We start from the raw sequence: 26,890 nt of genomic DNA, 5'->3' as shown, positions 1-26,890 counted from the left end.
CCCAATAGAGGTGAAGTGCTTATTGAACTCATTGGCTACTCCTATAGGATCTGAGATCGAATGACCTTTTGACCACAGGGCAATTGACTCGACACGCTCTGCCGGTGCTCGATTAAGAGCCCGATTGACAACCTCCCACTCTTTTCTTGTATTTCCGAATGAGGATTTAAACTCATTTCGAAAAAAGCTATCTCGCCTCAATCGAATTGCTTTATTAGTTTTGTTACTAAGTTTGATGTATCGAGAACGAAGTTTTCTATTATTTGGACGCTTGGTGCACTTTTTGCTTAATTTATTTTTTAGTTTTATTTTCTTTAAGAGATCTTGATCTATCTAAGGTTTCAGTCTCATGTTTTGCTTTCGATGTAACGCATTAAAGCTAGAAGCTCCAATATGAGACTTTAAGGTTTCCAGAAATAAAGCATAGGATAATGAAACGTCGTTTTCTGCGTAAACATGCGACCAATTCTCGTAGCGTAACTTGTCGTTCAGCAACTTGAAATTAATTTTAGTATATGATTTTCTAATATTTTTTATTTTGCTTTGTTCTATATCGAAAAAATATATCCCTATTTTTTTATTTTGAAATCAAAAAATATTTAGGGGGTGCTCAAAGCGCTCAAAGTTTTTCGTAGAAATGGTATAAAACTCTTAAAAAGCAATATTTTTCAATCGGAAAACTGTGGTTCTCTTCAGGAGACTTCCAGTATTAATATCCAATTGTTTATTTAACCATTTTATATGATTAAAGATTTTTCCATTGCATTTTCTAGGGGTTTTGGAGGACCTATAAAATATAGTTACTATGAAAAAATGGTTAAAGAGACAATTGCGTATTATTACTGGGAATCTCCTAAAGATAAGAAAAGTTTTCCGATCGAAAACTGTTGATTTTCAAGAATTCTACACTATTTCTACGAAAAGTTGTTTTTCCCCCATATAAAATACATGGAAAACTTTGAGCGCTTTGAGCACTCCCAATTTTTATTTTTTTTTTCAAAATAAAAAATAGGGGTATATTAAAAATCCGACCTTATTTTTTTTACATACATTTTTGGACCACTTTAATGTAGGTACATGGGTATAAAATATGCTGCGATCAGCTTATACATATTTCCCCTCACCTATGCTATCTGTTTCTGGTATCCTTTTGTCTCTGCCAGCACCTACATAACTGTTTTTACACATCCACGTGTTTGCAAATTGATGACGAAGTGATTTTGTATGAAAAAGCATTTATGCCCATATATTTGAACAAAATAAACATACCTACCAATACTTCCCATATACCACACGAAAGGAAAACACCTGACTTTTTGACTAAAGAAAAAAAAACAGAATCATTCAGGCAGTTTTCCATCATTTTGGTATTAAAAAAAATTTGCAAACTTTTTCAACAATTTTTTGCCTTTAAATGATCGATATTTGTTGAATTTATATAAAATTTGTACAAGATAATATTTCTACTGCTACAAAGAACCTATATCCCGAAAATTAAGGTTATATCTGCCAACCATAAGTTGCTGGAGCAGTTTAAACGCTCAAAATGTCCCCCAAAATAAGCCAATATTTACCGTTGCTTCTACGACAAACACCGAATCATTTACTTACTTTAATAACGGGTGATTTTTTAAGAGCTTGATACCTTTTTTTTTAAAAAAAACGCATAAAATATGCAAAATCTCATCGGTTCTTTATTTGAAACGTTAGATTGGTCCATGACATTTACTTTTTGAAGATAATTTCATTTAAATGTTGACCGCGGCTGCGTCTTAGGTGGTCCATTCGGAAAGTCCAATTTTGGGCAACTTTTTCGAGCATTTCGGCCGGAATAGCCCGAATTTCTTCGGAAATGTTGTCTTCCAAAGCTGGAATAGTTNCTTTTCTACAGCACAACATTTGAGCATAGCCTCCATATTGAAACGTAAGACATATTCTACGCCAATATACAATTTTTCTTCGTTTTGCTAAATTTTTTGATTAAAATATTCAAAAAAGATGATTTTCCTCAAAAATGTATTTCTGATTATGAGTCAATTTTTCAATTTTATTTTAGGATCCCATATAAAGTTCCAGCAAATGTTGCTCTACGCAACTCCCGATCCGTGGTCGTCGCATTTTCAAAACTCCGAGTGTTCTTCGGCTTTCTGTTTCTGATAAAAACCATTTGCAGTTCGGAGGCGACCTTATACCATGTCCCTACCAAAAATTTAACCATCCCAAATTGAACTGAACCACAGCACTAACTATTGCTGTCCATACTGCGGTTTGAGGTTTATAAAACAGTACAAATCTAGATAAGTAGAATATATCTAATTATTTTTATTTTAGCTCCGAACACCGCTAAGGAACGAATTTTTTAAATTTTAACGATAATGACCCACAGATGGCGGGAAAACACAGGGTCGTATCAGACTTCCGACGTGGCTTCGAGCCATGATTCAATAATACAAGGTTCGAGGTTCCCTTAGCAGTGGCACCGTGTTGCTTCTTTGCACATTTACATGAAAACAGTGTAGCTTTGGTGTGAAATAAAAGAATGAGCGTTTGTGCAATATAGGTTCATTCCTTATCTTTTTGNCGGATGTTTACATCAATCTTATAGTAGTCTTAGTTTAATTTTGAGTCATTTTACAGTTTTTATACAGCTAAATAGCACATAAATTACGTAATTCACATAGATACTTCAATATAACGTTCCAGATTTCGTTTAAAATGCCAGATTTCCTGCAAATACATTAGAATTTACAAAAGGAATTTCACTACTATTTGCCTACTTTGCGTACTTTTCTACTACCATTTTCGCACCAAGAGATTTCATTCCTTTTCTCCGTCCTTCGTAAATGCAACCTTTTGTAAGGGAGTGTCAAACCGCAGCTGTCAATAATTATCTAACCTTGTATTATTGAATCATGGCTTCAAGCTAGTTAGCTTTTAACCATCTCCGTGAAATGGTTAAGTGCTGTCATTTTTATATGGCGAGATAACCAACTCAACAGCCATAACTACTTGGTTAAGCTCAGGCGGGGACATAGTATTAAGTCCCTTCATTTGCTTGACAAGATCAACATTCACATTATGGATAACATGATACCAAAATCGTTTTATGCATGCATTCAAAAAACTAGCGAAAGGGCAGCTAACTCTTACAGGAGTATATGTTGAAAGCCTGAAAGAATATGTAGGTAATAGTTTTCAAATTAAGCAACTGTTATGGCCTTATTCATAAAGCGTAAAGTAGGTTTAAAGAGCTTTATAAAATGACGTTTTCATACATTTTTCAGTTTATAAACCTTTTTAAAAGCTACTTTATTTTTTATGAATAAGGCCATTGACTCTAAAACCCTTACTTTTGGCGACAAAACTGAGCCTTAGATTGCCTTTACTTACGTACTTGCTTATTTCTTATTTCTATAACCAATTTACCATGTGTGGTAAGAAAAGCTCAAATTAATTAAATAACTTTCTTAATTTTCTTGGCATTTGGTAAATTTTTTTTAACGATTTTGGTAAATTTTATTTTTCGGCGGCGGCAATGCTGTATTCAAGTACATAAATGGAAAAATGCATTTTTGTATTTTGATGTTGAATACGTTTTACGTTTCGATATGGGCGCTATGTTGAAATGTTGTAGTTTAAATTTTTAGAGCTTCACGAAAAGGCTTATTGCACGAGAACTAATGAAGCGATTTCAAATAAAAGTATGGCGTTTCAAAGATAAAATTCGAAACCTATCGACACTTTCATTTTCGGGATATAGGTTCTTCGGGGCAATTGAAATATTATCGTGTACAAATCTTATCTAAATTCAACAAATATTGAGCATTTTAAGACAAAAAATTGTTGAAAAAATTTGCAACTTTGTATTATTTTTTATTATTGGTATATGGGAAGTATTGGTTGATATCTTCTAAGTATGTTTATTTGATTCAAATATATGGGCATAATTGATTTCCCATACAAAATCACTTCGTCATCGTGTTGCAAAGACGTGTATGGGTTGGAAGTGAAGGAAGGAAACAAAAAGTATGTATGTGAGCGTAAGTATATACTTTGGCTTTTGATAAACAGATGGCGCAATATTTATAACCTAATCGCAACGTATGTACATATGTAATTACATACGTACGTACATATGTTGATTGCAGTTAATGTGGATCTGTTTCTATTTTTTAGTAATCTATGTATACATATTATATATGTACATACATACATGTATGAACACATGGATGCATAATACGCGAAAACTTTTTGAAGTGAAACAACACTTACTACTGTACCTAAACATAAGCGTCAGCGTTGTCTGGCTGTCAAAAAACTCTCATGCCCATACAATTTGTATGATGCATACCGAAACAACGCGGCGTCAACGCTAAGCTGTTGGGAAATCCGACTTCGACAGGGCGTTAGGTATTGAAGTTGGCTGCAGAAAACGGCGAAACTGTCATTTTCGTGTTACACACAAACAAACCTATGCTTATTGTTGGTGTTATTTCTGCATTTGACGTAGCGTTGACGCTTTTGTCTAGGTATGGCACTTCGGCGCTAACGCTAGGCGTCAAAAACCGCTCCGCCCCACGCTTTCGTTTAGGTATGGCAATTAGAAAAATACCAATCCAAGCGTAAAAGTAAAGGTGAGTACGTACATAGATAAACAAAAGGATAAAGGCAAAGTTAAAAGTAAAAACAAAAACAAAGTTGCGTAAAGATAAAGGCAAAAATGAAGACCAAGGTAAATTTAACCACTTTACTTTTATAAGGGCAAAGGTGAAGGGGAATATATATATGAAGAATATGATAAACATAAAAATAAAAGCAAAGATAAATATAAAAAAAGCTGAGGATGAGGATACCGATAAAAGTATAGATGAAGATAGAGGAAGAAAGATTAAAATAAAGGTAGTTGTAGAGAAAAGGATATAGATAGAGGAACATAGACTCAATCTGGGAACTATTTCGGGATCTTAGAGATTTTCGGGATTCTCGGGACTTATCGATATAATAATCGATATTTTGTCGGTTTTGTGATCGATATTTTTAGTGATTTTGTTATCGAAATTTTTATCGATATTGTTATTGATTTTGCTATCGATATTTTCGAAACTTGTCGATATTTTGATTAATTTTTTTATCGATTTTCTTATCGGTATTCTTATCGATTTTGTTATCGATTTTGCTATCGATTTTGTTATCGCTGTCTGGTTGTCGCATTGTCAAATTTCGATTATCGATAACTCTACATTTTGTTGTCGATATTTTAATCGATTTTGTCATCGATATTTTTATCAGTTTTATTATCGATATTTTTATTGATTGTGTTAACGATTTCGCCATAGATATTATTATCGCTTTTTTTATCGATTTTGCTATCGATATTGTTATCGATTTTGTTATCGCTTGCTGGTTGCCGCATTGTCAAATTTCGATTATCGATAACTCTCCAGCAACTGACGATAGTTGCCATTCGTAATACAAATTTTCTTTCCAGTTGCATTGCCAGCTGGCAACCGAACTGTGGTTGCGTTGCTATCCGTAATCGACCCATTAAATAATTTATTGTACAACATGTTAATGTGTACCCTCATGTTAAAATGAATAACATTTTTATTTTTTACGAACTACATTTTCTGCATATATAGCATTGATACATTAAGTTAAACTTTTGGCAAATAAAATTAAACTCTGGGCAAATAAATTTAATCATTTGGCAAATAAATTTAGTCATTTGGCAAATAAAATTAATCTTTTGGCAAATAAATTTAATCTTTTGGCAAATAAAATTAAGCTCTACAGTAGTATTTACTAAACAGTGTTTTAAAAATTAAAAAATACACTAAAAAACTACTGTTGCTGAGCTTGGAAAGCATTTTTTTTTTGTTTTTCTGTTTTGTTCACTTTATTTCAACCAAATCATGCATTCTGGCCAAATGGGATAAAAAAAATCTAAAATGCTACAAATCTGGAACTCCCTTAATGTATTTTTAAACGCAGGTACACAAAAAAAAAAANTACATAGATAAACAAAAGGATAAAGGCAAAGTTAAAAGTAAAAACAAAAACAAAGTTGCGTAAAGATAAAGGCAAAAATGAAGACCAAGGTAAATTTAACCACTTTACTTTTATAAGGGCAAAGGTGAAGGGGAATATATATATGAAGAATATGATAAACATAAAAATAAAAGCAAAGATAAATATAAAAAAAGCTGAGGATGAGGATACCGATAAAAGTATAGATGAAGATAGAGGAAGAAAGATTAAAATAAAGGTAGTTGTAGAGAAAAGGATATAGATAGAGGAACATAGACTCAATCTGGGAACTATTTCGGGATCTTAGAGATTTTCGGGATTCTCGGGACTTATCGATATAATAATCGATATTTTGTCGGTTTTGTGATCGATATTTTTAGTGATTTTGTTATCGAAATTTTTATCGATATTGTTATTGATTTTGCTATCGATATTTTCGAAACTTGTCGATATTTTGATTAATTTTTTTATCGATTTTCTTATCGGTATTCTTATCGATTTTGTTATCGATTTTGCTATCGATTTTGTTATCGCTGTCTGGTTGTCGCATTGTCAAATTTCGATTATCGATAACTCTACATTTTGTTGTCGATATTTTAATCGATTTTGTCATCGATATTTTTATCAGTTTTATTATCGATATTTTTATTGATTGTGTTAACGATTTCGCCATAGATATTATTATCGCTTTTTTTATCGATTTTGCTATCGATATTGTTATCGATTTTGTTATCGCTTGCTGGTTGCCGCATTGTCAAATTTCGATTATCGATAACTCTCCAGCAACTGACGATAGTTGCCATTCGTAATACAAATTTTCTTTCCAGTTGCATTGCCAGCTGGCAACCGAACTGTGGTTGCGTTGCTATCCGTAATCGACCCATTAAATAATTTATTGTACAACATGTTAATGTGTACCCTCATGTTAAAATGAATAACATTTTTATTTTTTACGAACTACATTTTCTGCATATATAGCATTGATACATTAAGTTAAACTTTTGGCAAATAAAATTAAACTCTGGGCAAATAAATTTAATCATTTGGCAAATAAATTTAGTCATTTGGCAAATAAAATTAATCTTTTGGCAAATAAATTTAATCTTTTGGCAAATAAAATTAAGCTCTACAGTAGTATTTACTAAACAGTGTTTTAAAAATTAAAAAATACACTAAAAAACTACTGTTGCTGAGCTTGGAAAGCATTTTTTTTTGTTTTTCTGTTTTGTTCACTTTATTTCAACCAAATCATGCATTCTGGCCAAATGGGATAAAAAAAATCTAAAATGCTACAAATCTGGAACTCCCTTAATGTATTTTTAAACGCAGGTACACAAAAAAAAAATTTATGTGCATATGCACATTAGGGTGCCATCGAAAATGCGTTTTTTTTTTTGAAATTTCAAGGCCTTACCCCCAAATTTCATTCGTTGTAATGAGAAATATTATTATCTATTTTTATAGATTTTTTAAATGTCATTTAGAGGTCGCGACCTGTCGATTTAGGTCAGAAAATACGGTCTTGTAGATCGATGAGTTTTTGAATGACTATTTTTGATCCGATTTCAAAGATCGAATATGATCTGAAAAGAGGATATACATATAGGCTTTTAAAATGGTATATAATAATCTATTGTCGGACTTGGCTTGCTGGGATTTTTTAGCAAGTAAAATAAAAAAAAACATATCGTATTTTTTATAACTTTTGACCATCGATAATTTCTACAATTTCAAATTAAATTTAGTTTTTAATAAACTTATAGCTCATTTACTGCATCGAAGTTAGGCGACTTTTCTTAAATACGGTCTTGAATTTATATTGTTTATTAACCGGATTTTCAGATTTTTTGAGCAGTGTGGCTAAGGAATCCATCAATATTTAAGTATTCAGAATTGATATATATAATCACTCTTTAGCAAAGAAGTGGTATTTCAAGAAAGTTTAGAAAAATGGTGGTGGCACCGCCCACTTTTACGATATATGCGTATCTCAAAAACTACTTGACCGATCTCGACCGAATTTGGTATACACATTGTGCTTAGCCTCCTTAGGTACGGTCTTGAATATTGTTGAAACCGGACGCCCTAATGTACATATGTGCGTATGCACATAAATAATTTTTTTGTTTGTACCTACGTCTGAAAATATATTAAGGGAGTTTAAGATTTGTAGCCTTTTAGATGTTTTTTATCCCATTTGGCCAGAATGCATGGTTTGGTTGAAATAAAGTGTGCCAGATAGTTTGACGAATATTTCAAACTATGATGCGACAGAATTCTTTGAAAGTCAGCAGTCAAATCAACGGAAAAGAAAAACCAAACAACACTTCAAAAGTTAAAAAAAATGCTTTCCTAGCACATCAACAGTAGTTTTTTAATGTTTTTTTTTTCTTTTTCAAACACTGTTTAGTACTACAGTAGATTTAACTTTATTTGCTAAAAGATTAAATTTGTTTGCCAAAAGATTAATTTTATTTGCTGAAAGACTAAATTTATTTGCCAAAATATTAAATTTATTTGCCCAGAGTTTAATTTTATTTGCCAAAAGTTTAACTTAATGAGTCAATGCTATACCAAAATATTGTTAGAAACAAGTTTTCTGGCGTTTTAAAGTATTTTCTGTTACTAGCATGCATCATTTTGCTTTGAATACAAATTTTCTGAAAAGTATTAATTTCTATAGCATGAAATGGTCTAAGGTACTGATTTCTTGCAAAAAAAAATCTGGCCACCCTAAGTAAAAGCGTATTTGAACGAAAAAGCCGCTAAACACATATCTATGTAAAGTAAATAAGCCCCTCCCCTGCATCCCTTTTTCGATAGTTCCGAACTAGTTCTAAATTCGACAGATAAGATCTAGTTCGTTCTGTATCCCTTTTTCTATATTTCCGAATCAGTTTTAAATTCGCCACTTTAGATATGGATTTGTAATGAAAAAAATAAAATAGTCTCTTAAAAGTAACGCATTTCGCTGATTTTGAACTGGTGGGGATCTAGTTACTATCGGACTGGTTCGCTTTTGGCGATAAAGATCCACTACCGAACTAGAAATTTGATTCACTAGTTCGCAATTTCCCTGCGGGCTTATTTTTAGTGTTTTATGCATAAAAAAAATGGGTGACATTCAATATTTAAGGCCCGTTTACATACAACTTTGGCGTTGCGTTGGCGTTGGCGTCGCTTCGACAGCTGACTATGAATACATGCATTTATATGAAAGTCTCCATATAACCAAAGTTGGGCAACGCCAACGCCAACACAACGCAGAAAGATGGCCAACTCTCAACTATTCGCGTGCGTCGTTCGTCAGCTGTTCTAAATAATCAAAATTATGTGATTTAATTTTCATTTTTAATCAAATCCGGGCAAGAAATATAGTTTTTAATGCAATTATTGATGTAATTTTTTTATTTATCTGCCGCTAGTGTGTTAATTTAGTGACCAAAGTATTCTCTGCTACGCGTTCATTTTAGGCAAGAAAAACAAATAATCTTAATATATAAAAATCCCGTGTCACTCTGTTCGTTTACGCTAATCTCCGAAACCGCTTAACCGATTTCAATGAAATTTTGAGGGTGTGTATTTTTGGTTCCAACTTAAAAGGATAGTTGTGAACCCAAGAAAAAATATTTTTTTTGATCGAAATTTTTTCTATGCTTCTCGCTTCGTGCCTATCTAATATATAATAATCTCGTGACACGGTGTTAGTGGTCGAACTCCTAAACGGCTCGACCGATCTTTATGAAATTTGTTGTGTATAGTAAATGGTAGGTATGAGAATCGGATGTAAAGTATATTTCATACCGCTAGATGCAGGGGCGTGGCAACTCCCATACAAACCGAATTTTTCATATTGCATATCTCTGGATGTGTTCATGGTAGACTACTCGAACGTGGTATGGAGATATATGAAAGCAATCGCATACTCATGGAGATAAATTGTGGTTATCGGAAAAGGAGGCATGGCACTTCCCATACACATCGAATTTTTCATACTGCATATCTCTGGATGTGATCATGGAAGAGTACTGGAACTTGGTATGTACAAGATATATAAAATCAGTCGCGTGGTCATGAAGAAAAATTGGAGCTATTGGAAAAAGGGGCGTGGCACCTCCCATGGTAGATTACTCGAAAATGGTATGGAGATATATAAAATCAATCCCATACTCTTAGAGAAAATTGGGGCTATTTGAAAAGGGGACGTGGCGCCTTTCAAACGCACTGAAGCTATTACGTATCTGTGTATGCATGTACAGTTTTGCTAGGTTATATAAGACGGCAATGAAAATATGCCTTCTGACAACCACCCAACGGTAATAGAAGATAAATGCGTCACTAAAAATCATGAACGTGAACTGGTGGTGAAAATGTTGGACCAAAATGTTTCAATACAAAAAATTTATTTTGGGCGGGACGAAGTTCGCTGGGTCTGCTAGTGTTAATATAATATCACGGCAAAATTAAAAAAGTGACATTCCGTAAAATTCGGAGGGACAATATTTTAATAGAAAGCCACGCTTATGCTGATATTTTTTTCAGGCAAAAATAGAATAAAACAATCATAGTTAAGGTGGTCATGCACAAAAAGTTATGCCTTTTTTCATTGTTTCTTTGTTTTAACCTTGGCTGACTTCCAAAACGTATCAGTACAATGTTTGGTAAGTGTTATACTGCGGTATTCAAACTGTTTGATATGCAGAGTTGCGACACATTGCAACCATATACATTGTATATTTTAAATATTCAATATAGCAATGAACAATTTTTCTAAATTTTCCATTTCTAAAACACCAATGCTAACCAATAACAAGCGAGGCATCAACTTTGTTTCTGATGCGCTGATTGCTCTAGCGATGCGTTTCGATAACTTTTCGGATGCGTTTTGGAACAGTATTGTCAATATTTTGTAGTTCGGCGTTATGGAACCTTATACTTCTTACGTATGCAAAGCAATTGACGTTTTGGAAGTCAGCCTTTTTTGCATGTTGAATATCGAATAACCTGAGCGGGTATAAATCTTTTTATATGGAGTAGGTAAAATATATCTAAGAAATACCATTCGCAAAAAAAAAACAAAACGGCCTACCATAATAAAAATTTGGGCCGTATAATGCTTTTTTTGATTTTTCGTTTTTACCACCATAAAAAATTAAAAAGGTGGACAAGAAAATAGCACTTAGTGTGGAAAGTCCCCTTTGAGACACGTCACGTCTTGAAAGCAGTTTTTTCGCATTCTCTTTTGTGTTTTCTCTTTGCTTCCAGGCGCGTCAACTTTTATTGAATTCAAGTTCTTGGTTCTTTGAGGCCTGTGTGCAGCTCTCAAGAAAAGCAGAAACTCCATATAAAATGATGTACAAGAAATGGCTAAGAAATTTTCGTCAGTCAAATTTCCTTAAGGCAGCACGCAGTACTTAAGGAATTTGCTACGCTTTCTACAACGGTTTTCTAAAGTTTTTTTTTAAAAAAGAGCACAAGGCAACCCAGGTTTGCAACAGAAATATATGCCCGCTCCATTATTTCTTGAGGAAAGAGTGACGCAACAGGCTGTGAAGTATCAGAAATGTCAAAATTCCTTGGACACACACACACGAAATAATGTGCAACTTTTTCTTGACCGTTTTCTTGAGAGCTGCACACAGGGCATTAAATGTGAAGCAACGAAAAGGTCCAAAAAGACAAGAAAACTTGAAACGAATTGACGGTACGGAGGTATCTGTACTCTTCCCCTCTCTTCTCACCTCCTTCGCCGTGGTACGAGCAGACTTGAAAGCAAAACTTGACGTATCTGAAAGCTGACAAATGGCCCAAATACAAACTCTCGTGATGCTTACCCTGCAGTGAAAAGCCAAACCAATAAGAAAAAATACTAGTTCATTAACTAGTATGTGCCTACCAGTTCACCAATTTCGAAGAACTTAGGCGATCAGCGACATCTGCCTTTGAATTGCCAAAGCCATAAATTAAACGCAATTAATTGCTTTTCTTACAAATGTCGGCTGTGGCGTCACGTGAAGACTACTGGTTCTGGTTCTGAAATCGCAGGTTCGACGCCGCCTGGAGGTGGTTAAGGATTTTAAAGTTAAATAAATGTAAGTAAAAATAATTTATTCAATTTATAAATAAATAACAAATTTGAACATCTAATTGCATTGCAAAAAACATTTAGGAAGAGATGCTTGTGGTATAAAAACAAAGAAATTAAATAAAAATATTTTTTTTATTAAATTTAAAAATTACAATACACAGCCTAAACAAAAAAATTAATTTATAAAAAAATAAAAATAAAATAAAAAATAAAAAAATATTTTCCCTACGCCAGGATTTGAACCTGGGACCTCAGGCTTACCACGCGAGTGCTTTGCTCTGTCGGCCATTGTGACTGCTGGAGCGTCGCGAGCAAAAAGGCACACTTATGCTTTTCACGGGGCATGAATTGGCAGACTATCTCATCAACTGGTATGATGCTACTAGTATTTCTACTAGTAGATGCTGATGCATAGCCTGACAATTGACATCTCGTAGGACATGTGTTGCCAGAACTTTTTGGGCCGACCAGCTAGATTGGCAAAAAAAAGCGGCTAAAAACGGCTAAAATGTTTTAGTGAAAATTCACATGCTTTATTTAAATAAATCGCAAGAAATCATCATCATAAAATGAATCACTATTGTACATATCACCTGAATTCATTAATTTTAAGAGATCGTCATCTACAGTAAAATTATGGCAGCATTTTTCTTCACGTTTTAAACCGTATCTTATATATAAAATAGCGTTTAACGTTTTAACGCACATTGGATTTCTTTGCTTAGTTTTTATTATATTCATTGAACTAAATATTCGCTCTACTTCTGCATTACTTATAGGCAAAACAAGAAAACTAAAAACTAGGTTGCAAAGGTCAGCAAAAGGGTTTTCTCCTAGGGCATTTCGAAATTGATAAACTTCGGCCCAAAATTTTACAGTTGAGTCTAAATTACTCCAGGTATGTAACGTTAACCGTTGCCATTGCATCTCTATGGATGTTATTTCGTCGGCATTATATTTGTGTTTTTGTTGCTGTAGTTGAACAAATACTTTTGGTTTAATTACTCTTAATGCATTTCCAACCGAAAAAAGTCAATTTTTTTTAGTGTGGCAATATTTGTAGGGAGGCGTTGGCGTAATTCCTTTATTAAAGTGATAATAAAATAGCGACCATTTTCTCGAATTATTTTCTCGGCTTCGTGGTCAAAAGCGTTTGTGCTTACTTTTGTTTTTAAATACTCTTCAAAACTGTGATAAAACTGAGGAAATGGAGCAAGGTATGGTTCCAACGGGGAGCATATAGGATCAAATGTGTCCGCGCTAATAACCACTAGGGAGCATAGATGCGAAAGTAAAACATTGAGTTCATTAAAAATCTTCATTGGGTCTGCATTATTGCTTTCGAACAACTTGTTTACTTTTTGCACCTGAAAATTAGGCAAATAATAAAATCGGCTAAAAATGGCTAACTTTTTTTACAAACCGGCTAACAAATCGGCTGCCGGCTAGATCGAATTTTCTCCGGCTAGTTGCTATCAAAACCGGCTAAATCTAGCCGGAAAACGGCTAAAATGGCAACGCTGCGTAGGACATCGCAATGTTAAAAATACCAGTCGCTAACATTGAAAAAGGATAGAATGTGAACTAGTTGGGCTGAAACGCAAACTGGTAGAATTCTAGTTCACAACTAGTAGCTTTCCCTGCAGGGTATGTATATCGAAAGGAAACAGTTTCTATTTTAAGTACTTTTGATTAGGGAAAAAATATAAAGCAAAGATGTGGTCTACTATTTTGAATTTAAATTTCTTTTCTTTGAATTCGATAACCCCACATTGGACCCACATTTTGATTTAAAAAAATCTGGCATCGCCACCTCTAAAAACCCCTCATGTAAAAGTTTTTGGTTAAAAGGAGAATATTATAAATCATGTTATGTCATATTACGAATCATTCGAAATCAGCGACGTCGAAAACACCGCATTTATATGAGTTTGTGGTTAAAAGGAGAAAAATTATAAAATGTTCACATAGCTGCAGATTCGACCATCGTGCGTGTCTTTTGCTTCAGGACGTCAACAGCTATTACCTTTGGATTAACGTGTTCTGCCTTCAAACTCCCCTTTTTCATCCTCGATAACGTCAGTTGGTAGCATGCCAGTTATTGCGTGCCACATCGTTCGACGTCGCACAATGGCGCTTTTGCCGCAAAAATGTTGCAAAAGATAGCGAATATACGTATCTAAAGCAGTGTTTGCATTGTTCAACTTTGCATTCAACATTTGCGTTCAACTCAACGCAGGGTTGCACGAAAAAAAAGTTGAATGGCTAAATATTTGCTGGCGACCAACTTTGTTGAAAGCGATTAGTTGAAAGGCCGTTCAACCAAAAGTTGAATGCAAAGTTGAACAGTACAAACGCCTTCTTATTGCGAATATTTTGATATTCTTTTCATATTTCGATACTTTTAGCCATTCAACTTTCTTCCGGGCAACCTTGCGTTGCGTTTAACGCAAATGTTGAACGCAAAGTTGAACAATGCTGCTTAATAGGTAATTCGAAAGATAACTTTCAATAAAGAGAGATTAGTAGTTTAGGAGGTAGCGCCGCTCAAGTTAAAAATTTTCCTACATGGAAATTTTGTATTTATTGCTCTTTTTCGTCATATTTAGGATGGTGTTGTCTGTAAATGAAGCGACGAGTTGCTATTTTTTTGTACTTTTGCGAAAGGTACTTCAATTTCAGATATCAGGAAAAGTTAATTTTTTCCTGAAAGTTGTTAGATCTACCTGTTTCACGTAAAGTCTATTTTTCGGCCCTTTTTCCAATTTTGGTAGAAGATAAATAGAAATTCCAAAAATGTCCTTTTTGAAATTAAGGTTGCTAAGTATTATCTTACCTTATCTTATTCAAAACTGTTCTTCTGTGCCGGGTTGCGCATTTACTTTCTATCAGGGTTCGTATTTGCACACACATGCTCTGCTCACACACACGCCAGAAACACATTCAACTTGCACTCACTGCTCATACACATGTGTGTGCATAAGTGGAAAACAAACTCTACTCACAGAAAAGTGTGTGCTGTTTGTTATTAAGCACATGCACATGTGTGTGAGCCGATTTTTGTACAAATTTCAGCCCATGCACATGCACATAATATATTCTTAAAAGAATTTGTTTATTAAACGTTATTTTTTGAAAGACAATTCAATAAAAAGTGAGATGTTGTTTGTTTTTTATATGACAGAAAACATATTAAAAAATTATTTTAAGATTTGAGTTAGAATTCGAAGTGTATAAGTTTCTCTACGCATAGCACACACATGTGCGTGTGCTTTACATTAATAAAAAGAAAGTACACACATGTGCCCGTGCTGTTTACCAAACGGCACACACATGTGATGTGAGCAAATTTTTAATTTTTTATATGCACAGCACACGTGTGTGAGCTTAAAATGTTAGGATGTGCTGCACATGTGTGTGCAAATACGAACCCTGCTTTCTATATCAATTAGTGAAACAACCTTGGAAACGCGCATAAGCAGGTAGTACGGTCGGAAGGCCGCTTTTTTGTTCTTTGCATTTGTTAATAATAATCCCATATTTTTTGGTTATGAACTGCATAATATACCTTTAGGTAAATTCACATCAATGTTTAGCTTTTTTTATATGCAAAATGTTTAACAAAAATCATAATAATGTCTGTAGAAAACTCCAAACAACATGAGGTATTTCGAGCTTCAGAGACTAAAAGGGACTTGTTTCGGCTGCCTATGAAAGAATTAAGGAGTAAAATTCACAGCATTGAAGAAGATGGAGACCTGAAGGAAAAATTCATTTAATATACATACATACATCAAAATAAAAGGCAAATGGCAAGCCGCCAATCGTTCTACTACTTAGTTTATTTTACGAAGAAAAGCCTAAATCCATCCAACTCCATCAAAGTGGAGGGAGACGAAGAAAACCCATAGACGAGTGCTCAAGTTTCACAAGAAAAAGGAAGCTAACAGATGCTACTGAAACTATAGCCATGGGACAAAGAAAAAATTAAGTCTCATATAACACAAGCAGTTGCGTTAAGGCAAGTCCAGTGCAACTCATGAGGATCAAAAATAGCATTCACACACCACCAAATGCTTTGCTTGGGAAATACAGTCCAGAAGAGTCTTTGGCGCTGTTTCTAGATCTTGGTTTATCTAAGGAAAAATATATAATATTGCAGGTGAGTCATTACCAACAAATTAGGTAAGCCAAGAAGCAAGCAGTGCCTCATAATCCCAAAATTACCGAAGTATCAGCTGAAGTTGACCTCCAAAACTTGATGAATCATACATCTAGATGACTATTGCAGAGTTTTTCTGGAGAAAAGTCGAAACCACTGCCAGAGGAACTAACATTGATTAATAAATGGGACTGTTATGGATGAACAGAACAAAGCACCTATAAGCAAAGGATAAATGTACTCGATGAAACTATTGCCGATGCTAATATGTATACAGCTTCTGTTGTCCCTGCGACTAAGTTAAAACCAAGAATAATTGAAACCGAGGATGGGAATGTCATTCGGTACTATAAATTATGATTTTCTCCTTACTAGGATCGACGGGAAAGTTGTAAAACAACATTACATTTTCACTTGACCACAAGATTTTTCGCTTACATACATAAGCACATTGTCGAAGTTGCAGATACCTGTACACAAAAAGAAAAAGAAAATTTAGAACTAATAATAAAGTGGGGATGTGATGGATCATAACAGTCCCAATATAAACAGAAATTCCAAAACAGCTCAGATAACGATGCAAACATATTTCAAAGTTCCCCTGCTCCTTTACGCTTGATCACAAAAACAGCAGAAAACATAAAAGCACTGCCGCAAAACTTGGTTCCTTCGTCGGTCAGATTTTGTGGACCGATCCGTGTCACATTTTTGAAAAAATCGGGATGCTACCAAATAACAAGTAAAATATATGCTGCCACGGAGATCTCATATAAATACTATGTGCCCGTTTTGGCAGTTTAAACTTAGATTACGTAAACTCTGTTTAAATTGAACAGCTGGCTGGTATTTGATTGGTTAATTTTAGTTTAAACTAGCCAGCTCGAGCGCCATCTTGCCGATCGGACAACTTTCAGAGCAGGCAGCTGAAGCCCGAAATAAAATCTTTCGTCAATACCGACAACATTTTTCAAGAAAATTGTCTCGTGAATGCTGTAACAGGCACATACATATGTATGTATGTAATTAACAGGCTTCTTTTAAGTTCAGATCATTACCTGAGTTCCATCCGGCCAAAATCAAAGATAAAGCAAAAGGCTTTTTCAAAAGAGATAGTGGAATTTATGGTCATAAGGCTCCCATCATCTTGTACTGGGTGTCAAGATGACGAAGAAACAGAAGTAGAATCAGATTCTGAGTAAAAAAATATTTAAAAAGTGTCCTGTGTAGCTCTTAATATATGAAAAAATATGTTTTATTTTTAGAAAAGTTCTAAAATAATTTTAAACGGATTTTTTATGTAAATACTGGTATGTGTGACGGCGTAGAACAACTTCAATCTCCCTTTCTACATTTCCATTGGCTTAGGACTTCTAGTTTTGGACGATTCGTTCTAAGTGGGAAAGTGTCAATTCAGCAGAAATTAGTTTTTTTTTTGTAGTCTTCTCATGGTATGTATGTATTTAGCATACAGATAGGGCGTAATGATCTAGGCTCTCACTGCAGACTTCTATAGGCAAAACCCCGTTTTCGTTTATGGAAATCTTTATTAAAACAAGTAATGCATAAATGTAACTGAAGTATGTGCGAACACATTAATGTATACATATATAAAGGTACAAAAGGAGTTGAAATATTTTAGTTTTTTTTGTTTTATTTCTATATATCCTTCGCAACCATGCGGGATTTTTATTGACTGGTAAATCATCACAATAGCTTTACTTTACACTATGATCCCATCCATATTTGCGAAACTTGTACAGTCTATCATCAGTAAAATGGACAACAAGCTAAAAAACAGCATTGAAAACAGAGAGCAGTGAGCTGTGATGTGTTCATGGTATTCGTCTGGGTTAGTCACAGCTGCGAATCGTGTCAAACGAAGCCAATGTACATACATACATACTGACATACTGGTAAGTACAAAGTACGTATATATATTTGTATGGATGTGTACGTACCTTTTTGTATATGGGAAAGTAATGCAAAAACCAGAAATGAAAAAAGCAAACGAAAACAGCACTTAATGGAGAAAAGCAGCAGAAAAACGAACAACCACATCACTGCTGCGGTGCTTGGTTCGCATTTTAGTTCGTAGCTGCTTCGTAGGCATTACGAGCATCGTGTTTTCTTTTGCAGCTATTTATGCTATTTTTTTTTTTTGGCGATCTGATCAGTAAGTGAACAGAGTCAACAACACCAGCAGTCGTGGCAGACGAGCAACAGAAACAAAGGTACCAACAAAGCCAACAATCCAAGTTTTGGCATTGCATATGATAAACGCTTTGAATCTTTGTACCCAACTTCCCACATGCTTATTTGCATACTCAAATACACTCGTATCTAAGTATAGTATAAACAAAGCATTTGAAAATCTCAACTTAATGAGTGACTTAAATATTTATTTTTAGATCTACTCTAAGTAGAACAACCTTTTTCAAAGTAGAAAGTTTGCAATTTTTATACATACCCATATACATGTATGTGTATGAATTAACTAGTCACTTTTACTGATTAAACTTATATACTAGATAATGTTTACTTACTAAAATAAGTTTGTGTAATAGACAATGAATTCGTTTTCTCGAAATTATTTCATCAACGAGCAGCAATTGTATGCATTAAAAGTGTAAATATAGTATACATATATATGTATGTATTCAAGTACATTACATATGTAACGGGTGATTTTTTTGAGGTTAGGATTTTCATGCATTAGTATTTGACAGATCACGTGGGATTTCAGACATGGTGTCAAAGAGAAAGATGCTCAGTATGCTTTGACATTTCATCATGAATAGACTTACTAACGAGCAACGCTTGCAAATCATTGAATTTTATTACCAAAATCAGTGTTCGGTTCGAAATGTGTTTCGCAAACCCAATTGCTGCGAACGGCGACGAATCGACATTTCACGGTCTTCAGCAACACTCTCAGAAACAGACGCAATATTCTCTTCTGTACGCACTGTACGCATTCGTGTGGTTGGTTTAATGTCCAATAAAGTAAACTGAGTGCGAAACTTGGTCACAATCGCATTAATTGTTTGCTCACTTGGTCGATTATGTAGACCATAAATCGGACGTAAAGCGAACCGAACACTGATTTTGGTAATAAAATTCAATGATTTGCAAGCGTTGCTCGTTAGTAAGTCTATTCATGATGAAATGTCAAAGCATACTGAGCATCTTTCTCTTTGACACCATGTCTGAAATCCCACGTGATCTGTCAAATACTAATGCATGAAAATCCTAACCTCAAAAAAATCACCCGTTATATGCACTTACCTGTGGTGCTACGATATACATATTCGCCGCCGCCTGCGTGTTGCACTCAATCGTTATACGTTGCTTTTGCATCGGTTTCTGTATCTGTTTCAACTTTTACAACCTCTCTTTTATCGCTTTCGTATAATGCAGCTGCGTTCTTCTAGAATACAACAGTTGTGCACAATTAGGAATTTTTCATTGCACAACTACACACACAAATATCTATGTATGTACTTACATATATGTATGTGCAAGTAGAGCGTATGCGTGGTTATGCACGCACGCCAGCCGTTTGAAGGTTAATTTGTTGTGTACGTATACTATCTAGACGAAGGCTCCGGCTACGACTCCGACGTTGACTATCGCTACGGCTACAGCAACAGCTCCGGCACCTCCATCTGCTTCACTGATATCCTTTGTGGTTCAGCAAGTTATCTTGTTACTTGTTGCCACTTCCCTTCTTTGGCGTCTTTTGTCCCAACACTCTTGCTAATGCTATTGTGGGCTGTGTTTGTTGTTGGTGTGATTATTGAGCACTTGTGCTTCATTCGTAGTGTTGTTATGTCGACGTGTGTGACAGCGTTTACTTGCTCTTCTGTTCTCTGTCGATTGACGCGATATGTTTTCGTATATCTGACTTGCGAACACTTCGTGGCTTTGTGGCCTCGCGTTGTTCGGGCGTTGGGTTCGACCCGATTGTACAGCTCGTTCGTTCGTTTCTTACTCTATATTGTTACATATATTTATTTTATAATTATCGCTGAATCGCTTTGTTGCGGTGCTGTTTTGCGAGGCACTGCTGCAAAGCGGTGGCTGTCTGGATGGTTGGTGGTAAGCGGCAGTCAGGGTGAGAAGTTCAAACGAAACCTTGAAAATGTTTATTCACTTTGGCAATTCATTGTTTGCTCCTATTGCTTACGTATAATTTCACAATTTCAATTCGACTAGTTTCAATATGGCGATTTGCGTTGCTTGCTTCGATTGATAAAGCGTTGTTGACGTTGCCCGGTGTGCTTATCCAATTAGGTATTACGAATACGCTTAGGCATTCACAAATATTCCTGGGTTTTCTTAACTTCTTGAAGGTACATATCGTTGCCTTAATATAGAAAGGCCCTATCTCACATCGTCGCTGAAATACACAAAGCCGTAACTAACTAAAATCTTTTATTGCATAAAACGATTTGGGGCCATATAATGCGATCAAATGCATCATAATCAATTAAAACGTAAATTTTCGATTTTTAGTTAGTTACGGCTTTTTGTATATCAGCGACGATGTCAGATAGGGCCTTTCTATATTAAGGCAGCGATATTTAAGTTTTAGTATAGCTTTAATTATAATGCAGACGTACATACTTACTGCACACATTCGCCGGTGGCAATTCAATCAACTGCGTTTTTAAAATGTATACAATAAATTTCTATTGAGGTTGCAGGGACCATATTAATATTACTAATCAACAGGGAACGGATTCAGAGCGCCTAAAAATCTATAACAAAAAATTCAAAACCGAAAGATAAGCAAATGAGACTTCTTTTAAAAATTATTAGTTTACACACAAAAAAACAACGACATAGCTCCTACATATCGACGGTCCTGTGCAATTACGCCACAATTCAAAAAATAAAAACCGTTACTACTGTTATGTGGCTCATGTCTCTAAACCTTGTCAAAGCAATCCTTGCTACTTACTTTAGTAAGGGATGTAAATGGATTAGAGACAAGATCCACTTAACAGTAGTAACAGTTTTTGTGTTTTGAATTTTGAATTGTGTCGTTATTGCTTTAAACAAGCTCGTATTAGGTTCTTTCCCGTACGCAACGCGGGATCCCGCGGGTGCCCCAAATAGCCCAGAAATCATTCCCGTACTCAACAAAATGGGTAATAGAGAGCGAAAATTGGAAAGTATTGGATCGTAAGTGTCTTCTTCTTCCTGCCCAAAACAGCTCGGACTTTTTTCCGGGTAAAAATGGATAAAGCGTCAAAGTTCATATCAGCTGTTTTGTGTTTACATGTTGCCTGTTTCTAGTGATGTGCTGAGTCAATACTTTTAAGTATTGATCGATATTCGGTACCGGTTTAAAAAGTATCCAAATAAAAGCGCACATAGGCTAAAAATATGGAAAAACGGTTCAGGTTTTGTTCCAGCTGCATCTGCCGATATCATTTTTGCCGATATCGGTTTTGTTGACGTATGATATGAAATATTTTTACTTTACATACGTAAAAGCATTTTTCTTGAACCTTGGATCAACTAAGATTAAAACTGATAAAATAATATTTCTCTGTTGCGATAAGTTCAAGTGTTTGAGCCGATATCAAATAAATTAATAATTAAAGTTTTTCCAAAACCTGAAACGCGTATAATGGCGAAGGTTTAATGTAAACCGAATGTTGGGTACCGAAAATTCAGCACATCACTAGCTCTTTCACAACTTCTGTGCACGAAATGTGGTTTTTTGCGTTCCCGTACTTCTGGATTATGTTCCATTTTTGAGAGCAAACTTTTCACTTATTCTTTAATTACCGGATCTGGTCCGGATTGTTAGGGAAAGAACCTATTATAAAGGTATCCGATCTTGTTTAAGGTGCTGCCAAATTCAATTATGATGCTATTGTGTGTGATCATGGAAAGAAATAGGAAACAATGTGTACGTACTGGCTGCATTAGAAAACGTCAAATGCAAAGCAGCAGTCTCTTTTATTTCTAAACCTCAGTAGAGTGTAATGCCAAACGTTCGAAACCACGGTTAGATTCTATTTAATTTTCAACTAGATTGCGTAAGTTAGACCTTTTTTCTTAGGGCGGCTTAGAAATAAAAGACAGTGATGCTTTGTATTTTGACGTTTTCGAATACACCCATACATACAGCTGCGGTCAAAATAAGAGAACCTCCTTGTGGTTATGCCCCACTTGACAATATTTTTCTTTCACCTGCTAAGACAGACTTTACTGTAAAATATTTTTACCATATATATGCCCTCTTAAGCAGGAATCACGCGATTTGTACATTTAGGCAGTCACAGAGTGGCGCTTTGTAGTGATTTGTATCGAGAATGAGTCCAGCTCAATAAACGACTTCTCTCTGTAACTGTCAAAATCAGGGATGCCGTTTAGATTTAAATAGATCCAACTGGATACATTTTTAGACGAATTTTTGCGAGATACTTATTTTTCCCGATCAGTATAAATGTGGATACTTTTTTAAATAGGCCAAAATTTTATAGTTTCTAACAAGTTTTTTTCGTTCAAAAATTGATTTACATTAAAGATGGTAGAATGCATTACGTTTTCTAAATGTTTTAAAAATCACTACTTAAGCGTGAAATAAAAGCATTTTATTATTTGTGAAGCGCAATTGTTTTAATTAAGTAAAAGAGATGCTTTAAGCAAGATCTTAATATATATATAAAGATATATATATATAAAGTAAATAGATACTCTTTCTGTAGTAATCTCTTTCATGTCACATATTTTTATTTGTTAATTTAAAAAGAAAGAAGATCTCAATGTAAAAAAAGACTAAATTTGATTTATTTAAGGAAATGTGTATGAATTTTACTGAAAAGACTTTAAATACACCTTAATTTTTTTTTTGTTTATTTGCGCACATTAAGAGAGGTAACCGGTTTCCTCTTTTTATGTGTAAATTTTCGCACCATGTAATAAAATTAAACACTGCCTTGTTACTTTTACATACCAAATTTTGCGAAGAGCAAAATTACACATAAGATGTTTAAAATAGAGCGAGGCTCACATTTACTAATGTTTATTATTAGTAGGAAATGTATTTTTGGTTTAAAAATTTTTGCAATGTTAAACATTTCAGGTGTATTTTTAAGTGTATATTTTAAAGATATCAAACTCAAAATTAAATCCTGAACATCTTATACGTATATTTATACAGATATTTGTTGAAAAATAGATACTTTTCAATAGTAGTTTTACATGCACTTTTTAGAGTGTACATGTACAAATGTAACATATTAATTACTTTTTATTATACATACTTACTTTGCAAAATGCTTATGCACAAAAAATTTAATTTATACATAGAAATTGCAAATGTTTGATTTTATGAAAAATAAAAATATATATACACTTAGGTCCCTTTTTATGCGGTACATGCATATATTCAGATACTCCATGTAAAAAATTCTAAAAAAACCGCATAAAAAAAATCCAGTGAGGCATTATTGAGCAAAAAAAACTATTTATTTCTTCACTTCAACACTTATTATTCCATGTAAAACCGAACATTAATGAAATAAATAAAATTTTATCTGTATTTTAACCAAAAAAAAAATAAATAAAAATACCACAATAAATACATGAATTATGTAAGAATACATAAAAAAAATTAGAAAAAAAAGGTTTTTTTCTTAACAGCGGTCGCCCCTCGGCAGGCAATGGCAAACCACCGAGTGTATTTCTGCCATGAAAAACAGCTTCTCGTAAAAATACAATCGCCGTTCGGAGTCGGGGTAAAACTTTAGGTCCCTCCCCTTTGTGTGACAACATCAAGGCGCACACCACAAATTGGAGGAGAAGCTCGGCCAAACACTAACATATGTGTAAGCGCCATTCTTTTATTATTATTATTATTATTATGTAAGAATACAAAGACAAATTATTTATCAGATGCATTGTCTTTTACACACTGAAAATAGTAATTGAAACTCTCAAAAAAGCAAAATCGCTACAGCGAAATAATGGTTTGAAAAACCGCATAAATTCAAATCCGCATAAAAAAAAAATCCGCATAAAAAGAGACCTAAGTGTACATGTATTCCAAGTCCTTAGGATGGGTTAAATTATGTATTTTTCTTGAAAATGTTTGGTTTCTTTACAAATTATGAGATGGATACGTAAAAACAGGAAATTGAATACATTTGGATGCATTTTTGGCTAAGTGGGTGATACATTTTCTTGACACGGCGCGGCAACACTGGTTAAAATGTACAAATGTAGGCCCGAATCGCGGCATTCGTCATCGAGTGATTACTCGTTTCAAATCGAATCGAACAAAATGTTTTCTCTACAATACGACAATTCAAATGGGCGAAGCACACTCGCTATCGAAAGCCGCACAGTGGCGTGTTTGACCAATTTAGCCGAACAAAATTTATTGCAAACTTTTGAGATAATTTAATATGGTTTAAGTCATCAGATATCCGCTGACCTAAGAAAGGCGATAATTTTATTTTTTAACTCTAATTTTGGCGTTTTACTTATGTACGTGCAGAAGTGGCAGAACTAAAATTATGTATATATTTATTTAAGTATATGTATGATAAAGAAAAACACAAAATTGTGATATCTTTTGGTAATACTGCATCAACGTATGCGTAAAGTAGGGCTTCCAGATATCTCCGTTGCCAAACCAGGACACATTGGTAAATCTAACACAACACCCATGAACACCCAATAAAGTTTTGTTCCATACAAACTAGTTATGTTCGACAATTCATTTTGTATGGAAGGCACTGCAGTAAAAACAAAATTGCTAAAAATCAACGCGATTTGCTACCAACTTCAGACTTGCACTTTATTAATTGGCTAAAAAGCAAGATTTTCAAAATTTTTTTAAATTATCTGATGAAAAATTCTCTGTGCTAATAATTTTGTACGGCACTGTACCTATAAGAAAACTAGGTTTCATGAAAAAAAAAATAAGTACAAGATGAAATAAAAAAATCAGTCATATTTTTCGTTGCTGTGAATTTGTTTCAACTTCTGACTTTTCCTTAATATAATTTTAAAACTCTTTACACATCATTTTTAACGTATGTACTTATATTGAGCGAATTTCTTTCCTTAGTCCATTAAGATGAAATTAGAGAAAAAATTCCTCTACATTAAGAGTTATGAATAGGTATGGCCATGGTACAAAAAAGAAGATAGTTTCATTTAATGACATTCGTTGTTGTTGTTAACCATTTGACTTTTAATAAAATTATGACATTTCATCAAATTCATGCTACCTGATCACTAGAAGAAATATTTTTTTTTAAGCAGAAGATTTTATCAGTACATTCAAAGATGTGGAATATGATAAACTACAAAATTATGCCAGCTAAATGATTTCGAAAATGGGGTTGACGACTAGGTTTCAGAACGCATGAAGAAAGTGTAACTGCAAAACCGCGTAACTGACATTTTTTGCCAAAAATTGGATTTACTCACACAAGCTCTTGGCTCAAGCCTTATCCATTCGTCCTGGAATGCGATTTCTTTGTAAAAAAGAGAACCATTTTGAAATATGAGTGTTTTTACTCTCTACAAAATAATTTATGCAACCTCACATACGCAGTTGTGCATTTTGTTGATACACGGTTTTGTACTTTAAGCGACGATCTGTTAGTTGTCTATCGGAGGGCGGTCTATTCAAGCCGACTTCAGGTGTTTTGCATAAATTAAAAAATTGTGAAATTTAATGATGCTAAAAGCCTAATTTTTTGCAAAATCTGATGAGAAATTTAAAAGCAAATTTGAACCTAAATATAAAAAGGTTTTATTTGGGAAGAACATTCTTTAGAATTCGATTTTTAAATCGCAAGATTGCATTAAAAAAACAGAAAAATGCGTGCGTGGTTTTTATTATAAAATGAAAAGAACAATTACGATGAAGTCTCCTTTAAAAGTACCAAGCAGGGACGTGAACCGGATGAAAAATTTGGTCGGTTCGGTTCAGCGGTTCGAACCGTTTTTGCACTTTTGGATTGGTTCGTCAAAGAGGTTTTTTTGGTCTTTGAACCGGGGTTTCGGTTCGGTTCAACGGTTCGAAAAACAAAAAAATTACGCTCAAGTTTAAGTGTCAAGTGTCAAGTAGAACAACGCGCAAGGTTAAGGATCAAGGGTCTGTCAAATGAGATGGGTTGCCTTTACATTTGATATTGTTACATGGTAAACAAACATGGTGGGTATTACCATGTTTACCAAAAAGAAAAAAGTGGGTAAATTTATCTATTGAAAATTGGTTGAAACGATCCTTTCAATATTTATAAAAAGTGGTTTGGTTTTCGGTTCGGATCAAACATTTGTGGAAAATTTCGGTTCGGTTAATGGTGCAGTTAATTAATAGAAAATATCGGTTTGCCGGTTCAAAACTGGTTCAAGGCATGATTCAATAATAAAAGGTTTGCTCAAAAAACAGTTTTCTCGCTCCCTCTTGACAAAATCGCCACCCTTAGCAAGGCACTGTGTGTGGGTTCGTGTGTGTGTGTGTAAAGCTTTTGTAAGGGAGCTTAGGGAGTGTCAAAACTCGAATGTCACTAATGAGCAAACCTTTAATTATTGAATCATGTGGCCAAGGTGTATTAAACAAAAAGTGATGGACA

At 34.3% G+C, this 26,890-nt stretch overlaps 1 long non-coding RNA gene across 1 annotated transcript in view; it reads right to left on the bottom strand.

Moving 5' to 3' along the window:
- The window catches only part of LOC108359560 (uncharacterized), a 49,226-nt gene extending 29,013 nt beyond the window's left edge, over positions 1–20,213 (bottom strand). Inside the window, exons 1-2 of the long non-coding RNA XR_001846944.1 lie at positions 19,783–20,213; positions 19,563–19,704 (exon numbers count right to left, since the gene is read on the bottom strand). This is a non-coding gene — a long non-coding RNA (uncharacterized LOC108359560). The remainder of the gene's footprint in view (positions 1–19,562; positions 19,705–19,782) is intronic.
- Between the last annotated feature and the right edge of the window lie 6,677 nt (positions 20,214–26,890).

This window comes from Rhagoletis zephyria, unplaced genomic scaffold (assembly GCF_001687245.7).
Source record: "Rhagoletis zephyria isolate East Lansing unplaced genomic scaffold, Rhagoletis_zephyria_1.1 Rzeph_scaffold_00409, whole genome shotgun sequence".
NCBI classification, from domain to species: Eukaryota; Metazoa; Arthropoda; class Insecta; order Diptera; family Tephritidae; genus Rhagoletis; species Rhagoletis zephyria.
Note: the sequence above shows the minus strand (reverse complement) of the source record. Positions and strands in the feature narration are given on the sequence as shown.